The following is a 20,813-nucleotide window of genomic DNA, read 5'->3' on the forward strand; positions in this document are numbered from 1 at the left end:
ATTACTATTCAACAGATGGAACAGATGAATGAATGAAACCAGCTGGCCTGTGATTGAGAACTGAACCAGATGTCACTAGACCCTGGGTTCTAGTACCAGTCCAGAGCTAGCTGCCCGTATAACACTGGGAAAGTCATTTTGCCCCACTGGGCCTCAGTCTCCCCATCTGTCAGCAAAAAGACTGGACTTGAGTTTCTGCAGAGGTTGCTTTCAACGTTAACTGGTAAGCTATATGATTCAGTGTATGAGACCAGGAAGAAAGTGCATGCATGCTCTTGGTTTACATAAAGCACAGTCTACACCTGTAGTTTCTCCAGCACTAGGCAGTGTAGTCAGGAAGCTGGTTAGCTGAGTGGGTAGGAAAAATTCCTCTTTTGCCATAAGTTGGCATAGAGTGTAACAATGCAGCTAAAAATAACGATCCTGCCATGTCCTAGCTGTGGGATGATCTTAAGAAAGTCACGTGAGCTGTGAGCCTCAGTTTTCCTCATCAGTAAAATGGGGATAATTTTCCCACACTCTGCGGCATTTTAGGAGACTCGAATGAGAGTACTGATTCTTACTACTTGCTGGTTCCTGCTACCTACATGTAACAATCTCTGAAGGAATGGCAGAATCCTTATTTTTCACATTTTTAATTATTGTTACCCTGGTACAAACAGCCATCACATTGAATACAAGGGCCTAAAAGTAAGGGCAGGAAGTAAAGTCACAGGAGTTTGGAGGTGCTTGCTTCTCCGGCCCCTCACAACACACCTGGGACAGCCAAACCTGGAGGGGCACAGAAGGGTGGCAGCGGGGCCTCAGCTGAAAGGGGAGGCCAAGTCTCAGGGATGGATGGCGGTCCTGTCTGCCTCTGACCCCTCCTCAGCCCAGCTGAGCACACACTTCCCTGGGCCCCTGGAGGCTGGTATAGAAGCCAGATACTCAGCCCCATCCACGCATCCATGACTTCTCCAAGGCCCATGCCACAACCTTAAATAACAGAAATGAAGAATGCCAGGCACACGTGTGTGTTTGTGAGCACACAGCAGAGTGGCTACCAGGGCTGGACATGAAACTGCACTCAGGGTCCTCATCTGCAGTTATATGATTGACCTCAGGGGGTTGTGTCAAGAGGCAAATGAAACAGTGCTGACAACACAACAAATTACTAACAGTGCAATGAGTCTAAGTCCTGGTCCCACCGCCCACGAGCTTCGTGACTGGTGCAAAGCCCTCCGCCCTCCGGGTCTCAGTCTCCTCCTCTGACTAATGAGGGCAGCATGGTGAGGCTGACATGGCATCACTCAGGGAGCCCATGAGCATGGTGCTGCTTCATGGGGCATGCTCCTTCGACCCCAGTGGTTCTGTTTTGCTTTAAAGGATGGCCGTGCATCTCCCTTTAAGCCAACCAGGATGACGAAAGGCGAAAATCAGGAAGGGCAAGCTGGCCTTGAAACCAGCCCCTTGGCTCTCTGTGAACTCCATCATGTGAAACGGATTTCAGACGGGGGATCTCTACCCTGGCTGCACATTCAGATCTCCTGGAGAGCTCTGAGGAATCCTACACTGGGGCCACACCCCAGGCCAACTGGTTCAGACTCATGGAGGCAGCACCTGTTGCAGGATAATGTAAAGCCCCCCCGAGTACACCCAGCGTGGAGCCAGCGTTGAGAATCGGGGGCTTAAATCAGAAGGACAAGCTCAGGAGTGAGACGGGCCTGCACTGGAATCCTGGCTCTGGGACTTCTGAGTGCAGCTCTGCGTGCGCCACTCAACTCGCCGCACAGTCCCGAGCTGCTCATTTGTCTAAAATCAGCAATGACAACACGACCGCACAAGGATGGGACGGAGCGTTCGCTGAGACAGCAGGTACTCTGTGCTCTGCACATCACTAGGCACTCAACCTGGCTACCCTATGAGTCCTTCCAATAAATTTGAACTCACAATATAAATTAGGGAAAAGCAAATTTAGCCACAAATATTGGAGACCATAACATTTACTTACGTATTTATTTATTTTGATTTGCTGGTTGGAGTCTGTTAAATCCCACCCTGTCTTAGGAAACAAGGAAGACTAACAGGCATGTGTGCAGTACAAGTATTGTAAAGTTATTCAGTTATTCAGAGTAGCATCTTTCTCCAACAAACATGAATGCTTTCCCAGCTTGGGTCTTCTTTTTTTTTTAATTGGCGTATACTTGCTTTATAGTTTTGCGTTAGTCTCTGCTGTGAATCAGCTACACGTATACACATATCCGGGGCTTCCCGGGGGCTCAGTGGACAAACAATCCACCTGCAGTGCAGGAAATGCAGGAGACGTGGGTTCGATCCCTGGGTTGGGACGATCCCCTAGAGGAGGGTGTGGCTACCCACTCCAGTATTCTCGCCTGGAGAACCCCATGGGCAGAGGAGCCTGGGGGGTTATAGTCCATACGGTCGTAAACAGGCAGACACGACTGAGCATGCACGCATGTACACATATATCCCCTCCCTCGCGAGCCTCCCTCCCACCCCAACTCATCCCGCCGCTCTAGGTCATCACAGAGCACGGAGCTGAGCTCCCCGTGCTATGCAGCAGCTTCCCTCTAGCTAATTATTTTATTAATACACACGGTAGTATGTATATATGTTAACCTCAACCTCCCAATTCATCCCTTCCCCCACTGTGCCCACGTGTTTATTTGGTTCTTCATGGCTTTGTTTCTACGAAGGAATCTGGGAGCCATTAGCAGTTGTTGGGAGCTAATAAAGTCAGACAAGGCGGATGCTCCCTTCCCCTTCACAGAAGGGCCCTCACTCCCACTGGCTGTTTGCCTGGTCTTGGAGGAAGTTGCTTTGGGACCCTGCAAACCTGCCCTGACTACAGAGTGGACCATCATCCATGGATACATGGTGCAGGGAGGAAGGTAGAATGTTCCAGAAAGGCCAGAGGGTAGAGGAGGATTCAGGAAAGCTGGGTGTCAGGCTCGTGAAGCTCACTGGCCACGCAGCTTTGAGCCACTCCTTCCTTTCACCTCTTGAGCCCTGGTGTCCCTCTCTGTAAAAAGGGTCGTCTCCAGGGCTGCCGACAGACCTCCCCTACTTCTCGTGCGGTTTCGAGGTGAGAGGTTGTGGAAGAGCACCGGCTGAGTTTCCTGGGGCTGCTGTAACAAACCACAAACTCGCTGGCTTAAAACAATGAAGGTTTATTTTCTCGCAGTTCTGGAGGCCGTCAGTTTGAAATCAAGGTGTCGGCAGGGCCGTGTTCCCTCCATGGGCTCTGGAGAGCTTCCTCCTCCAGCTTCCAGCTTCCAGGGAAGGCATTCCCTGGCTCTGGGCTGCGTCACCCCACCCTTTACCTGTCTGTCTTCTCTGAGTGTCTCTTCACGTGGCATCAAATTTACGGCCCACACAAGTCACCCAGGAACATCTTATCCTGAGATCCTTCATTTAATTACATCTGCAAAGACCTTTTATCTAAACGAGGCCACACTCACAGGTTCCAGGGATGAGGATATAGGTATAGCTTTTGCAGGAGGGCAGGTGGCTTCCCAGGTGGCTCAGTGGTAAAGAATCCACCTGCCAGTGCAGGAGATGTGGGAGACCCGGGTTTGATCCCTGGGTGGGGAAGATCCCCTGGAGGAGGAAATGGCAACCCACTCCAGTATTCTTGTCTGGACACAGGAGCCTGGCAGGCTATGGTCCATGCAGTCACAAAGAGTTGGACACAATTGAGCATGCATACACATCTTTTAAGGACCACCATTCAGGCCACGACAGGTAACTTGCAAAGCATTTTAGTGTTTTCTGAACACTACGACTATTATTTCTGTTACAAGGGGACCAGTAGGTCTCAACATGCATGCTAATGTGATGGACTGGTGATGGACGCCTGGAGAGTAAGAACCCACCACCGCTGAGCAGCTACTATGCGTCCGACAGTGACTGCTTCCCATCATTAACCTCACTCTATCCTCACACCAACCCAGCCAGGATTCCTGCCACCTTCCTCAGACAAGGAACCGGAGGCTCAGACCCTGGGAACTTGGCCAAGGTCACTCACAGAATAAGGGGTGGAGGTGGCATTTGAACAGAGGCAGGCTCTGACTCCACTGGCAATGCAAGTAACCACTATTATCACCAACCACGGCAATCCACATCCCCCTGTCACAGTGAACAGAAGCCCCGGCTCTTCCTTCTTCCCCAGGGTCCCCGTTAAAGGTATCATCCTGATGTTAGCTCTGCACAGTTCTCAGAGCCACAGCCACCTCTCTATACCCGCACGGTGCATGCTTCAGTCCTACATCACCTCATCCTGGACCACTGCCCAAGTCTGCCCTAATGACTCTCTGGACTTTTGGTATTTCTCAACTCTCTGCTCATTAGATTCACCCTCCTCTCAGCAACTATGAATTTAGGAAAACTGCATTCCAGTCACGTTGGTCCAAATTCAACCTCCTTAATTGTATGTACTGGAGAAGACTCTTGAGAGTTCCATGGACAGCAAGATCAAACCAGTCAATCCTAAAGGAAATCAACCCTGAATATTCATTGGAAGGACTGATGCTAAAGCTGAAGCTCCAATACTGTGGCCACCTGTTGCGAAGAGCTGACTCCTTGGAAAAGACCCTGATGCTGGGAAAGATTGAAGGCAGGAGGAGAAGGGATGACTGAGGATGAGACGGTTAGATGGCATCACTGACTCAGTGAACATGAACATGAGTTTGAGCAAGCTCCGGGAGACAGTGAAGGACAGGGAAGCCTAGCGTGCTACAGTCCAGCAGTTGCAAAGAGTCAGACATGACCGAGTGAACAACAACAATTACATGTACAGTATGGACCACTATCTTCTTGCCCCTGCCTCCCTTTCCAGCCTCGCCTCACACCTCTCCCTCAATCACACTGATGTGCTGGTAGCCCCACACCTACAACATGCTGCTTGCACCTCAGGGCCTTTGCACATGTGAGTCTCCCTGCCTGGAACATATTCCTATCTTAGCCTCTCCAGCCCAGCTCCAGCCTGCATACTCTGTGAGAGACTCTGTCTGTCTTTGTTTTGCTGTTTTATCCCTAGTTTCAGCATAAAGCCTGGCTCACAGTAAGGCATCAGTAAACACTTCTGAGTAACAAATCAACAATTTGAAAAAAGATGTCTGCAGGCTGAGCTCAGTACCTCTTTTCTCAGCTCTGGTAGCATACGTTCCCTTGGGGTACCATGTTGAAATTTTCCATCTCCCCCACCAGTCTGTGAGTTTGTCCAGGATGGAGGGGTTCAGTCTGAGGCTACAGACCCATGGCCCCAAGATGTTCCCTGACATGCTTGGTTAGGTCTACCCCCACGTTTTCCCTCTCTCTCTCTCTCTCTCTCTCTCAAAAAAAAAAAAAAAAGGTTTTCATTAATTGCTAGTCTTTTAATACTGCATGACTTTAAAAAAATTCTAAATTCAGAATTCTCTTGAAAAATATGCTCTGGCACCCTGGCTGGGTCTCTGCATGACAAGGACAGGTCGGGGTTGAGTGGCACTTGGCCCTTCAGCCAGAACATCTGCTGTCCAGTCCAGTCCTCATGGGTCCACCCAGCTCACTTTCTGCATCTCTGTCACCTGCCTGCCCCCTCTGGAATTTGAATTTTCTGGTCTCAGATCATATTCATCTGAGAAACTCTTCTTTTGAGGACCCAGCGGTGCCCTTATTAGGTCTCTGCTATGCAGCATGTCTTATGTTGTTGAACATGAGGTCAAATAGCTGACACTTCAGTGGGATTAAACCTGCTCTTCTTAGCAAAGAGGAAAACAAGATCAATTACAAAAAGTCAAAGTGCCCGTGAGAATTCTTTTTAAAGTGCAAGCTGTCCAAAATCAGTGCAGGCATCCACAGGGCTGGGTGCCCTAGGGCATAATGCTTCTGCAGTTTCCGCGTGGACAGCAATTACCTGGACGCAGTCTGTTATAAGACACACTCAGATCCGTGGGGCAAAGCAGGGCCTGAGACTCTGTGTTCTAACGAGTGCTGGGGAGGATAATGCTGCTGGCCCCTGCATACTGTGCAGAAGCAGACTCTCTAGTGCCACCATCTTTTCCAGGCCATCCAGCCGTTCTTGGGTCAGCCACTCGCTCGGTGTCACCGTGATAAATCCCTTCGAGGATGCCTAACTATTCTTTTAGTCCAGGAAAGGGGAATGTGGGAAGCAAGGGACACAAGAAAGTAGGATTGTGGGGGGTGGGGGAAGCTTAGCTGCCTTTGCAACTGGGTTCCCTCTCCCCACCACTGACCCCCTTAAGTCCCCCAGTGGGCTATCGGATGGGATCTCAGACTGGACCCCCACATTGGGATGGGGGATGCTCCCAGAAAGACCTGAAGATTCAGGTTCAAGTTAACCTGAGTCACCACCACCAACTTGCCAACTTGGTGTTTGTTTTGAGCAGCCCTCACAGTCAGGCCCGTGTTCCCAGCATATTATTTTTCCAGGTGGCAGAAGTGAAGGCCTTTGCCCTCACCAGGTCAGAGATCTCAGAGGAAGCAGAAGCAAAGCTGACGCGAACAGAGCTGGTCCCCAGGGCTCCTCCTCTGGAGTTGTAAACAGGAAGTTGAAGGTACATGCTTCAGGAACACTCTTTTTTTTTTTTTTTTTTGCTGGTCTACTCTGTAGCCATTCTGCCCATTCAGAGCAACCAGGGAGAAGATGATCCGAAAGCCTGTTGGCAGCTCTCTGAACCACGCTGGCCAGTTCTGATGATAGCAAGGATGCTGGGCAAAGATTTGCACACAGGGAGGGCACAGGCGGTGGTGGGTAGGGCTACATGTTTCTGGGATGTACCCTCTGGTTACTCCAGCCCACTTACCCCAATCCCTCCATGCCACCCCCCAAAATGAATATTTCTCAGGGCCACAGACATTTGAGAAGCCAACCCCTGGGTGGTGACGGCAGCTGGCGAAGCTTTCAACAGCAGGCCAGAGGAGGAAGGGGAGCTGGGGTGCCCAGGCCCATACCAGGCTGCTGGCTCTAGGCTTTCACTATTGTCCCCTGTTTTCAAAGTTCCCAGTCCGGAGAGGGCTGGGAAGGGCAGAGTTTGGGGATTTGTTCAGCGTAGGTATACATAAACAGCAGCAGACAAAATGTCCTTTATCAGCTATTTCCCAGGAAACAGGGAGAAAATTCTTCTCGTTGCCAGATTATCAAAGAAGAGGGAGACAGCCCTCTCTTCTTCCCCCTCCCCCGTGCAGAACACTAAGTCACTGTCTGACACCCACCAGGAGGGTCCCTGTTGGAGAGAAGGCAGGGGCGGGCTGGATGACTTGGGCAGCTGCTAGGAAGACAGGTTCACTGCCAGCCGGAGCAGAGAAAGTCTTTCCCAGGAAAGGGGAGGTGACGTTAGCCTGCTGGGTAAACTGGAAATTATTAACCACAGGATGAGCAGAATTAAAAAGAGCTGAAAACCGATTGTTGGCTTTACCGGGAGTTATAAGCATGCTAGGGGAAAAAAGGACAAATATATTTGATTTTTTTTTTTTTCCCTGAATCAGGAAGCACCATTTCCAATAATTCTGTCAAGTAAAGCTCTCCAGTGTTCTCTCCTGCTGGCATTTCAAGGCTGGGTTTGTTATTTCTTCACACAGATGGCCTAGGAAACACTCACCACACTCAATATATTTTTCTCTTCTCTCTCCCTGCCACCTTTTTTATTCGCCCAAAGGATCTGAGTCTTTTGAATCTGCCCCTTTCTTATTTTCTTTCTATTTCTGATTTAGATAATACTTTAAAGGGCCTGTGAAACTATTTACATCACAAGAGAATTTGAGATGCTTTTTTTATCATAAAAATAATAGGTCCTACTTCCTGCCATCATCAACTAACATCTTATCGCACATTTACCATATATCTGGGTGTGTGCCATTGCTTTTCAAAGACTGACATGTGGTAGTTCTATTTTCAGTTGGGTTTTTGTTATTGTTGTCGTTATTGAGTTGTATGAGTTCTTTACAAATTTTGGATATTAACCCTTCATCAGATATATGATTTGCAGACATTTTCTTCCATCCTATAGGTTGTCTTTTCATTTTGGTGATTGTTTTTTTTGCTGTGAGAATTGCTTTAGCTTGATGCAGTCCCACTTGTTGATTTTCACTTGTCTGCCATCCTGTTTCTTGGCATTTATCCAAAGGAAATAAAAACAGGCATATCGATAAGATACCTACACTCCTGTGTTTATTGCAGCATTATTCACAACAGCCGGGGTGTGGAAAGAACCTAATTGTCTGTCAGTGATGAATGGATAAAGAAGATCTGGTACCTATATATACACTGGAATACTGTGCAGCTGTGGGAAAGAAAGAAATCCTGCCATTTGTGACAACATGGATAAAACTGGAGGGCATTATACTAAGTGAGATAAGTCAGACAGAGGAAGACAAGTACTGTATGTATTCCCTTATGCGTGGAATCTAGAAAAACTGAACTCATTAGAAACAGCAGAATATAATTACCAGGGGTTGGAGGTAGGAGAACTGGGAAGATGCTGGTTAAAGGGTACACATTTGCAGTTAGAAGATGAATAAGTTCTGGTAATCTAATGTACAGCATTTTTATTATAGTCAACAATACTGTATTATATACTTTAAAGTTGCTAAGAGACTAGATTTTAAAGTGTTCTCACCACAAAAATGAAAAGATCACTATCTGACTTATTTGACATGATGGAGATGTCAGCTAAGAGGCTATGGTGGTCATCATATTACAATAAACACAATAAATGCATCAAATCAACTGACATTTACACCAATGTACACCTTCAATTTATACAAGGTAATCTATCAGTTACATCCCAATAAAAATAAATGTAAAAAGACTGATATGTGAACAAACCACCTAGAGAGCGTATCAAAACACAAAGTCTGGATCAGTAGTGTAGGGCCCTGGGAGTCTGCGTTTCTAACAGCTTACAGGCGATGGCAGTGCGACTAGCCTCTGGGCCACACCTGGAGCAGCAAAACTTACACCCGATCTCCCCTAATCCTCAGGCTGGTTAAACTGATTTTATCAAAAGAAGTTAAGGGGTTTTCCAAATGAAAGGGAGGAAGACAGGTGTGAAACGATACTCCGTTTTGGAACTGGCAATGTGGATGTGGAAAGGTGAGCAGATATAAGTAAGACAGCTGCGGGCAGGGACATGCCCAGGCTTGGGACATCCTCCTTAGCTACAGAGACAGAAGTATAGAACTTGGGCTTTGGAAAAGGAAAGACACAGATTCAAGTTCTGGCTGTCATCCCTAAGTGGATGGTCCTGGGCAAGTAATGTCACCTCTCTGAGCCTTAGTTTCCCCAACTGTAAAATGGGGGTAAAACCTCCCACCCAGGGTGATTATAAAGAGCAAGTGAGAAGAAACCAAACTTCCAGTGCTTCACATGTGCCTACTGCCTGGTCCCTGCCCTGTACATGGGAGCTGTTCACTCATTCAACAAACTTAATGAACAGCTACTTATTTTCAGATCTATTCTACACACTAATGACATAAAGGGAATAAGCTGATGTGATCACCATAATAATGACCTAATGACCACCCCCCTGCCAAACGTTCACATCCTAATCCTTGGAACTTGTGAATGTATTATCCTGTGTAGCAAAAGGGATTGTGAAGGTGGAGAGAGGAGCATGGTTTATCCAGATGGGTCCAACCTAGTCCCATGGAGATGGAAGCAGAGAGACTTCCACATGTCAAAATCTGAGCAGCAATTCTAAATACTCCAAACTTACTCTGCTTATTAACAGATGCTGCTCAGAGCGACCTTGAGCTCCTGAGAGGAAGTCAGGATCATCTTAGACTCAGCTGTAGGCTTATGCTCCTCACATCTTGCCGTTCTCATCCAGGTAGTGCAAGCGATGGAATGACCTTCACCCATTTCCACAACCGCAGCTGCAGACGCCTGAAAAATCCCAGAGTCACAGCCACATACCCCACTAGCAGCTGCTCTTTGACCTGACTCTCTTCACTTAATGGAAGCTGGTTTTCCCTGGAAATCAAGGGGGATTGTGGGATAAGTCTTGAGCAAAATCAATCACTCCAAGCAAGAGAGATTGGCCTGGGGCAGGATGGCAGCTGTTCATTCTTGAGAATATCTTTTCCTGGCTTTAATTTCAAATTTGAGCCCAGAAGATTTCAGTCTGAAAAGTTCTACAATCATATACCAAAAGGTGTACTTTTAGGCCCAAGACATTTTTATATGTTCCTGACCTTTGTATGTTACCTGTATCGCATGGCATCTGTAGAATGTATGGAGCAAGTCTATGGTCCAGCACATTAAACAGCTGATAAATGACCACATTAAGGAGGTTGGCTACAAACCAGTCACTGCTAAGCGTTTCATGTGCACGAGGAACAGTAACACAGCAAGAGCAAGAACAGGAATCCTAACTCTGCCAAATACTGGCTTTGAAAGCCTGAGCTAGCTACTTAGGTCTCAGTCCCTTCATCTGAAAAATGGGAACAATATGACCATATGTCATCGATTCTAAGATGCAATTTTTCACACGTTAGCAGGTCTGAAATCAGACCATGCCTTACAACCAACAGAGTTTTAGATGCAATTAGAAATGGTATCACCCACCCAACAATGTTGTTAGGAGGATTAACGGAGATCACTACACTTGGAAAATTCTGAGCCTTGGCTCTGACACACAGTCCTAAACTATATATCAACAACTAATACTTAATTTCTATCTCTAGCTCCGGGCTCCGCGGCACCTGTCTAGCGATGATCTTAACTTGTCCAAGTAGGACCCTGATTTCCTTGCCCCATGGCCCACTTCTCCCCAGTCTTTCCCTTCTGAGTAAACAGCACCACCTTCCACCAGATGCTCGGGGCCAGAAATATGAGTCATCCCTGAGTCCTCTTTCTCTCATTTTGGAGACAAAATCCATCCCCAAATCCCGTCACCTCCATCTTCGAAATACATCAGGAAATTGACCACTTCTCCCTACCTACCCCCTGCTTCTACCACCCTAGCCAGAGGCACCATCCCCTGTAACAACCACCTGCTGACTCAGCTCCTGGAGGCTACCCTTGCTGTGTTCCCTCCCACACCTGGACACTCTTCAACCACGCAGCAACCAGAGGATCCTTTAAAAACCAAGCCCCTCCCCTAAGGAACCCTACTACCCTCCGTCCCACTCAGGGCAGAATCCTCACTGTCGCCTGCTACAGAGTGCTGCAGGGCATGGCCTCTCTGGCTGCTCATCCTCCCCCATGCTGTCTCCCCCTGGCTGTCATGCCCCTTCCACTCTGGCCACCCTGCTGTCCCTTGGACTTGCCAGGTTCGTTTCTGAGCCTTCACAGTTGCTACTCCCTCTACTTGGGATGCTCTTCCCTCACCTCCTTCGGGTTCCTACGATTTTGTACAAGAAACAATTATGTACTCATATGCTTATTGTTTCTTTCTCCTCCTAGAAGAAAAGCTTCTTGAAGACTTTTATTCCACAAACAAGAATTATCATCTTGTTTGCCGCTGCATTCCTGGCACCTAACAGGACCCGGAACATGGATGAGCAACACAAATGTGTTGAGCGATTGACTGAATGAATTAGTGGACATCAGGTAAGGTTTTTAGACATGAGGATATGTAAGTGTATGTATACATACATTTACATACACACATTATTCATATCTATATGTCCATATCCATATCTACATTTATCTATAAAACACAAAGCAGAACATATTCATTCATAAAGAGATACAGACCAAGATTTTATTTTTGGCTCTGTATCCACTGAAGAATTTTAGAGACAAAACAATATTGTATTTGAAGAAATACAAGCCCAAGATCATACCAGGTCTAGGAGTGGCTACTCAAACAATGTTGGAGCTAAAAGTTTCTTCAAGATCTTCTAGCCCAGAGTCAACAAAATGTGTCCTGTCACTTTCCTCTCTCGTGCTCTTGGCAGACATCACCAGTAGATCAAAGTACTTTCTCCCTCTGAACTTCCGAGTCCTTAATATCTTGCTCCAGGCAGCCTCAGCCACTTAACTGAAATGACTTGATATCCCAGATCTGGCCCACCCCAATCAATTTCTGGATTGAGATTCTGAGACCCAAAGGGGGACCCTTGTTCATCCCCAGTTTCATAGCACACCAGAGGCAAAGTCCAGGCCATCACGGCCGGACACCTAGTTTGCATTCCTAAGGTCAGACATTAAGCTGGAAGGGAATTTAAGAGATTATCTTTAATATGAAATCACATAGTCAGAAAGTCATTTTTTAAAAAGCTCTTTCATTACTTATGATTACTTCAAAAGATTTTATCATTTGCAGCCAAAGGCAACTCACTAGTAAAATGAGCTCAGGAATCAGACCACTCCTGGCTTCCAGGAAGACACTAAATAGAACCAATTTAGCAGTCAAGAGATCAAGAAGAAATTCTTGCCTTTGGGGAGACCAAGGGACAGCTCAGCAAAAATAGAAAGGGGCTGAACAGCTTGAATGGTGGGAAGTAGAAGAAGAGCAACACATTTTCCAACTAAAAATGGAATCACGATTGTGCTCAGATTCCACTCTGAGGAAGGTAACCCTATCCTCAGCTCAAGACTAAATCCCAGTTGTCCAAGCCAAACATGCAGTTCCATTCCTCTGACAATAATAAGTACAAAACTGCCTGTGGCACATTTCTGACCATAGTCCTGCTGCAGGACTCTGGGGAAACTTTGTTCACTCTTAAAATGAGAAACACAGAGAAATTCAGTCTCTTTTACTTATGTCAAAAAATTGTTGCAACTGAGTGCGATGGCTGGGCTGTGGCAGCCACCTGGGCGCCATGAGGGAAGCAGCCTAAGGCAGGACTGATAGGCCTAGCATGTCAGAGCAGTGAGACAGAAGGAAACTGGATACTTTGGTAACATAAAGAACAAAGGAGTCAACAGGCCCTGAAGACACTCTACCTTGAATCATAGATCCTCCTTTGTTTAACCATTGAGTTGGATTTCTGTTACCTGCCTCCAAAGCATCCTAACTGGTACATGAAACCACCTCCCATTTCCTTCGAGAGAGTCAAACAGGCCCAGTCAAAGCTCCAGACATTTCCCAACTCTCCTAGTTGTGTAAAGACAGAGCAGACCCTGTCTGCTCTGAAGGCAGCTAGGAAAGCTCTACCATTACCAAAATGTGTTCCTGGTGTCTGAATACCGCTCTGAGTGAGGCATGGTTCTCTTTAGGCAGGCAAAACGTCCTGGGATGGAATAAGTCCCCTAACTGTGAAGGAACTAATCACATCTCTCTCTTCTTGTAGGCACTAACTATTACCCACTGAAGCAGATGCAAAGACAGGAACACATGTACAGGGGTTTTATTAAAGGAAACGCCCATGGGATTACATGGGAGAGGGAGGGGGGACTCAGACAGTAGGCAGACTTTGGTGCACTTTGACCCTGAGTGAGGGAGAAGGGAGACAGGGCGGAGATGCCCTAGGGTGTTATGCTGCAGCAACGGTCTGGCAGGACTGTCCTGCCAAAGTCTACTGTGAGAGGAGTCCTGTGTCCGCAAGGATGGACCACCTTAGTTTTCCTGCCACACGAATGCAGCAGGCCCCTGGTCACTTACACACCCTGTAAGCAGAGAATTGCGAGGAGCATGCCCTGGCTGTCACAGGCAGCTGAGGGGGTGGGGTGGGGGAGGCAGGGTGTGAATGGGCTGCCAGCAGGGGATGGGGGAAGGAGACCCAGGGATCTAGCTGGGGACCAATGTCTGTGTGACAGTCACATTCCCTGTCACCCAGGGACTCCATCAAGCTCTTAGTGAACTCAGCTCCGTCCACCGAGGTATCAACTGGGCACCTGGCTGTTGTCACTGTTGTGAGAACTCCAGGGCACAGTGTGGTGTGGGCCAGGGTAGCATGAGAAGACTCTAGGCTCACAAGGTCCAACAGCCACAGCATCCGGGCATTAGGGTCACTCTGGACTGTTGTGGGCATGCACTTTGGGGCAGTTCGACATAATTCATCTGGTGAACCTCAGCTGACTTCTGACTTATCCATTGTGTTGGAAGGATATAAGCTTGGGTGCTGCATCAGCGATGCAAACACACATAGCTTAAAGGAGAAAGCAGTCAGAATGTCCCCACCTATCAGTGGAGGTGCAAGGTGGGAGCTGGAGCCCGGGCTCCAGCACTTTTCTTGCTCTGCCCTCCCCTGAACACTGCAGAATCACACTGCCAACAGGATCGCACTGGTGGGATAAGGCTGGGGCAGCACATGTGTGGGGCTGGCCTTGTTCTAAGTGCTTTAGAGCTATGAGTCCTTTAGCCTATATCCTATGAGGCAGACAGAAGTAACTCAGTTTTAAACAAAAAACAAAGCACTCCACCATCTGAGCTCTTGCAACCACACCTATCAGCCAGTTGGGAGGGTGAGGCAAGAGTGGTGCCCTCCTCCGTTTCAGGGCGCGAGACAGACACGGGGAGTCCGAGGGCCACCGTGGCTGCGATGAAGGCTGACAAACGCAGTCTCTGGCTGGGCAGGCACATGCAGTGTGGCCAGTGACATTTCTCCTCCTTTGCCTGGAATGGGTCTCTCAACCTTCTCTCATGATTTAGGCTCGCTTTACCATCATTCAAGACTCAGTTCATCTTCACTGGAAAGACACTCCCACCCCTACCCTGACTAGGTTAATGCCCACCCCCACCCCCACCACCACCCCAACACAGGCTCTCATAATCTTCTGAGATTCCATTTCAGCCCTTATCATATATTATTATAAGATCTCCCCTGGGCCACAGACCAACAGACACTGTTTGGCCCACACTATTTCTTTCCATTAAAAAAAAAAATCATACAAAATTTCTTTCTTTTTTTAAGTTCTGATTTTTATTATGAAATAATTACGTGTGGACCAGCAGTCATGGGCACCTTGTTCATTCAACAAATATTGAATAATTCTTTGACCATCTACTATGCTGAGAAGAACTGAGACAAAGTCAGCTTATCCTCATTCTAAAGAGAGGGAAAATGAGGCGGAGAATCTGCAACTTGCCTAAGGTTAAAACGCCCTTGAGTGAGTTTTCTCCTTAAAAATCATAAAAGCACAGCCACACTGGGCGGTCGTTCCTGTGTAAGACCAGTCGACTGGGGCTGAGTAGCTCCCCAATTCCTGTGCAGAAGACACAAGACTTTTCACACAGGCCCCCCCAGGCCCTAGTGTCCCATGCCATGTCCGCTCCATTTTATTTATGTCGCCTCCCTGGCCCTGCAGGAAGAAGGGGTTGCAATCCCCTGGACCCTGAGTCTCTTTGGGGGCAGGCTGCATCTCTTCTGGGTGTGCCCCGCACTTGGCACACTGTGCAAGTTCAAAAGCACTTGTCAGGGGTGCGACTAGATCCGTGGAAACATTCAGAATTAAAATTGCACTGAAGCGGCAGCTTACACTCCGCCCACCCCTCTCCCCAAAGGATCTATATTTAATTGTCTTTGCAAAATCAGAGCCTGCGAGCAACTTTGCACTGGAGATCCTTCCCAAACGTCAGAAACGCAGCAGCTTGGCCAGTCGCGTGCTCCAGCCTATTAATAGCCTCTGGCTGTGTTTCCTGGGCAGCCGCATTGTTCTTAGAGGCAGAGAGGCAAAGGCAACCTTCTAAGTCCCACCAACCCCACCCCCCGGCCTCATCCATTCCTCCCTGGCGCCCTTCCTCCCATCTCTTTCCCCCGAACAGCACACCCCGCTGCGTATTCTGCAGGAGGGCTTTTTATTTATTTATTTATTTTTGTCAGCACTCATCCGTGTGGTGGGGATGGGAAATAAGAGCCCTGGCCCATGTGAAAGTGCTTTAGCGGGGTCTCCAGGGAGAATCCTGTGCTGCCTGCAGCGCCAGAGGTCACTGTCACCTTGGCCTTGAGGTGGCCTGTTTACCAAAGTGAAATGAAGATATCAGTCAGATGTCAGGGAAATGCTAATGGCGGGCGCCAGGCTGGGAGCCGGCGAGGTGATCCCTTCCTTCCCAATCCTGCAGCACAAAGGCCTCAATGACTTAGCAACTCCGATAAGAGGTCAGCAGGCAAATGTCAGGCCCCTGATGGACTGCTCCTCCTGGCCAGGCTGCAGAACCTTCCAGGCTGCCTCTCGCTTTTCCACATCCAGTCTATTCAACTGCAGGAAGGGTAGGTGTTTGAAACCCTGGCCCGCCCTTTCTCTATCTCCAGCAAGAAAGAAAGCCTCGTCTCTCTCGGGTCCCAAGGTCTGGAGACACATCATTATCCTCCCGCCAGAGATAGGAAGCGTGGGATGCTGACCACATCCCGTCACTTAGCAGGATGGATGGGCCTGGGTTCCGCAGCAGAAAAGGATAGGAAACAGCGGGCTCTGTTTATGGCTGTGGGATGGGTACACAGCCGGGCAGCCTCCCCACCCTGGGCCTCCTGAATAAGTCACCACTGAACCAGCGCCCTGAGGCCAAAAATGAAAGAGGCTGTTAGGTCTGTCTCCCAGGGGAGCAATTCCCTTTTACATTCCTTCTATTGCTTTTCCATCCTGGGGGTTAACACCCGAGATGAGCTTCTCTGGCTCTGCTTTGGGGAGCCAGGGTCCATCTCCATTAGAGTCGGCTAGCATGCCATCGTCTTCAGGCAGCCCCTTTCCACCATCCCAACTTCAGCTGGCTCCTCCTTTGGGTTCTTTTGTGAGATGCTAAGGAGTTACTTTGCCTGTATTGTCTGCATTCATTATCCAGGTTTTCTGCAAGCTCTCCTTTCTCCCCATCAGTCAACCTGCTGCAATTTTTCTCTGGGCTTTTCCCACCAACCCTCCACTGGTCACGATAAAACCCATGCCTCCCGGGAACCCTGCTCTGCTACTCTCTAAAGCAAGACCACTCTCTAGTCTGCTGATGTCATGTCAGGGTAAAACAGCAGGAAGATGACATTTTTCCACATTTCCAGCATCAGGCTGAAATGATCGCCAATTCACAAAGCCTCTCCTAGCTGCTTATGAAAGGGTAGTGTTGAAAATATGGTTTCGTTTTTCCTGCTGCAAGGCCAGGGATTAAAAGAAAGCCCCCTGGTTCCTTCTAAGCCTGAGAGTAGAACTTTGGGGTCCATCAGCCAGGCCAAGTTCTTTTGTTCTCACAGGTCCCCGACCTCGTGACCATCTGGGGAGTGCTGCCAGTGGGACTCTGCAGCAGGCGCGCACAGCCCTGCAGAACTGCGAGCGCGCTGCTTGCCAGCAACCCATCAACGGGGACTGCAGAGCTCTGCAAAAGTCTGGAGGGTGGCTGAGGAGCTCCCCTCCAGGAAACGTGCTGGGAGGTGAGGACAGAGGGAGTGCAGCTCCACACCGGATCGGATCGGTGTGCACTCCGTTCTCCCTCTTCAGGTTTTACAGCGAATGGGGAGCATCTGGGTGGTGGTGAGCATGGCACAGACGATGAAGAAAATCACCCACTGAAAGCTCAGGACAAACAGTGACAGCGCAGTCTCAAATTGTCTTCTCCTCTTCAGGAAATCAAGTAACGTTAGAAGGGCTGGCTGTGTGTGTGGGGGGGGGTTTTCTAAGGATGGAGGGCTCTGCAGAACCACAGGGGCTGGGGGCTCAGACGGAGTAAGTGTGAGGCCTCACACTCATTCCTCTCAGTTGGCTATTTTCCCTTTGTGCCCTCCTCCCATCCCCCCAGTGGTTCCCAGCCCTGGAAGTTTGCCCCCTTGGGACGGTATCACCCAGTCTTCCCCAACCTCTGGTTTCTGGTTGAGTTTGCCGAATAGGAGGCACTAAAGGAAGGAAAATGAGGAAGGGAGAGAGGCTGGGGCATTTCTTCCCCACTGCCATCTTCCTAAAGCACAGGTCTCTAGTGGCTGCATGACCCTTCAGACCTGGGGCTGGTAACGGCTTTCACTGTTAAGAAACGTGTCGGTTATCTATTGGTGTGCAACAAATCATCCCAAATGTAGGGATTCAAATCAATCATTTATTTACAGATGATTCTGAAGTCTGGGCTGGGCTCATCTGGGCAGTTATTCTGCTGGTCAGGGAATCACTCATGGAGCTGCTATCACCTGACAGTTGGACTGGCTATTGGCTGGGTGCCTTGGTTCTCCTCTATGTGGCTCCTCATCAACCACTAGGCTAAATCAGGCTTCTGGACAGGGAAGTCTCAGGTCATCTTCCAAGAAGGTGAAAGCAGAAGTTGCAAGGCTTCCAGAAGCCTTGCTGTGGACCTTTCACAATACCACTGCTGGCACCTTCTATTGACCAAAGCAAGTACCAAGACTAGGCCACATTCAAGGAATGGGAAAATGGCCTTCATCTTTTCATAGGAGCAACTCCAGAGTCTCTTTGCAGAGGGGCCTGGATACTGGAGTGGGAAGAATTTGTGACTGTAACTTGAAATCTAGCACCATAGTTTCTGAATTTATTTTAGTTCTTTGGTTCCCTTAAGTTTCCATTCCTATGTGAGTGGTGGCTTCATCAGTGTCTGTTCAGTGGAATCATCTGAATGAAATTCTATTTCCTGCCAGGACTTTGATAAATATACCTTTCAATAGTAGACTAGATGCATTCACTGTATAGTTATTATTTTCATCATTGTTGACATGTAGTCCTTGACTTGCTAGCAGTTTGATTTGCAGAGTCACACTTTTATCCCTTGTATATTTACAACTGTGGCATTTTATGTCCAATGCAGCCCTACTTATATGAAGAAAAGCTATCTCATCAGGAGCAGCTGACATGTTTCCAGAACACACCGTGGCCCAAACACTATTCAAGAACTCTGTGTGGTCAAGATCTGACTTAGCGCACACAGCAGCCTGAGAAGGAGGCACCACCTCATAGAAGAACAAACTAAGGCCCTGAGAGGCAACTAGTTTGCTCCAAGTCATACAGCAATTGGGAGAATGACAGTCAAAATCCTTCCAAAGAAATTTTTCTGATTCTTGACACTAATGATATTCTTCCAGCTTGTGTAAAGTCAGAAATCACAAAGGATTTAAGAAATTTGAATGGTGTACAGTATCACATACTAAAATGGACATGATTTGCTTTCCTTTGTACAGTGTAGCTGATACCCATATCAGAAGGCTATGAAATGTGTGGGAAATAAGTATATAGCATATGATAAATTTATCCCTATTTGTGCTGATTTCTATAGATAGCTAAGCATCAGACCCATGGTCTGGAACTCATTCCTGAAAATCAGGCAAGGCTGATGCTATTCTGTTCTTTTGTTGCGATACAACACAGACTGTGGCCTTTGCTACACTCCACTGGGGTTTGCTCTGAGTATCCACCGTGCTCAAGTCCATCCGCACTGCTTCATTATTGCAGAGCTGCTGGTGCTTAAAAAAAAATCAGATCCTTGCACACAAATGAGTTTCTGGGGCCTGGTTAGTAAACATACTTCAGGAAGCATTCATAAACTCCACCCAGCTACCTACTTTTGAGTGAGGTTCTCAATGTCCAAAACAAGCAAAACCCTAGAAATATAACTCTGTTCATTTTGTGGAAGGTGCCTTCTGTCACTGGAGGATAAAATGGTTTCATTCTCCCACCTGGGGTGCTGCAGTAGCTTTCTGATTGGCAGCCCTGCTTCCTGCCTTGTGCCCCTCCAATCCATTCTCCATGCAGAAAACAGTGATCTTCTTAAAACACAAATCAAGTCATCTGTCTCTTCTCTGCCTCCAAAACTACCACCACACAACATCTCCCCCAAACTCCTTCCTAGATTATGCCTACATTTCAGGCCTTCTCCCGATTGACCACCAGGCTCCAGCTGCAGATGCTGCCTCACAGACATGCCAAGATCACTTTCTGCTCAGAGGTGCTGCACCTACTACCTTAGGATGCTGTGCCCTCGGATCTCTGTATGGCTGGCTCCTTCTCATCAAGTCTCCCCTTGAATGTCACCTCCACCATGGAGCCTTCCCAGCTCTTTCACATCACTCAGTTTCTCTTTAATCCCAGCAATCATCACCAGCAATATCTTTCTGGTTATTCAGTTATGTATTCTCCTTCCCCCATGAGCAAATGAGCTCCATGAGAGAAGCAGCGTTGTCTGGGGTCACACACACAACCCACAATTTTGGGTCAGTCTCCAGGCAGCTCCTAGTTCAGAGTTTTAGCCACGGCACCAGCCTGCTTCTGGAACAAGTGCTGGTATTTTGTTCTCAGCAGCTTTGGAAATCAGATCTCATCCTCAAGCCGCGTGACTCAGTCGGCAGCAAGAGAGAAGGCTGCGATGAGGACACAAAGGTGCCCTCAGTCTTCAGAGAGATAGCAGCCCTCCAAGGAAGCGAGTCACAGATAAAGGCTGAGAATCAGTCCCAAAGGCTGCCCCGATCACTGGAAGCTGTCCCCCCTCTTGGACCCCGCCAGCTCTCAGCCTTTCACAAACCCAGCCATCTCCCAGCCTTTTGAATGTGCCAGTATCGCCTAGCTACGGAATTACCACGCAGATAGGGCTCCAGGGATGAAATTAGATTTCCCTTTGCAGAACAAAGACAAACACACACTCTTCTAGCCCATCCTGGGAGAGCTGCATTGGGAGGGCCTGCTTCCGGGCCAGGCATTCAAAGCCCATGGGCTGTCTTGCTTGCTTCAGCAGTTCCTGGCAAAGTGCAACAGAGTTCTCCAGCTTTGAAATCTAATTGCCTGCCCATGGCTGTGAATCCCTCTCCAAAGGCAAAAAAAAAAAAAAAAAAAACTTTTAAGTAGGAGGGGGAGGGGAAGGAGGAGGGAAACAGTTCTCACGGAACCAGCCGAGATGAACCCATTTAAGCTTTGACATGATACCTTTGGGGGAAGCCAATTGTTAATAGTCTGAGAAGCTCCTGTTTAAAAGAGAAAGATCCATAAATGCGGCTTCTGTCAGTAATGAGAAAAT

The 20,813-nt window shown here is 48.2% G+C and overlaps 1 long non-coding RNA gene across 2 annotated transcripts; it reads left to right on the top strand.

The window, feature by feature from the left end:
* Positions 1-1,470: 1,470 nt before the first annotated feature.
* On the top strand, positions 1,471-19,355 carry LOC120879658. Of its 2 annotated transcripts, XR_005724845.1 has the most exons (4): positions 1,471-1,854; positions 6,433-6,557; positions 11,408-11,554; positions 18,618-19,355. It is a non-coding gene; the product is annotated as an uncharacterized LOC120879658 (long non-coding RNA). The 2 variants fall into 2 exon arrangements; XR_005724844.1 differs by lacking the exons at positions 1,471-1,854; positions 6,433-6,557 and adding an exon at positions 8,595-9,094 and having other exon boundaries at positions 9,732-11,554.
* Positions 19,356-20,813: the final 1,458 nt, after the last annotated feature.

The sequence above is a fragment of the Oryx dammah genome, unplaced genomic scaffold, assembly GCF_014754425.2.
Source record: "Oryx dammah isolate SB20612 unplaced genomic scaffold, SCBI_Odam_1.1 HiC_scaffold_20, whole genome shotgun sequence".
Lineage (NCBI taxonomy): Eukaryota > Metazoa > Chordata > Mammalia > Artiodactyla > Bovidae > Oryx > Oryx dammah.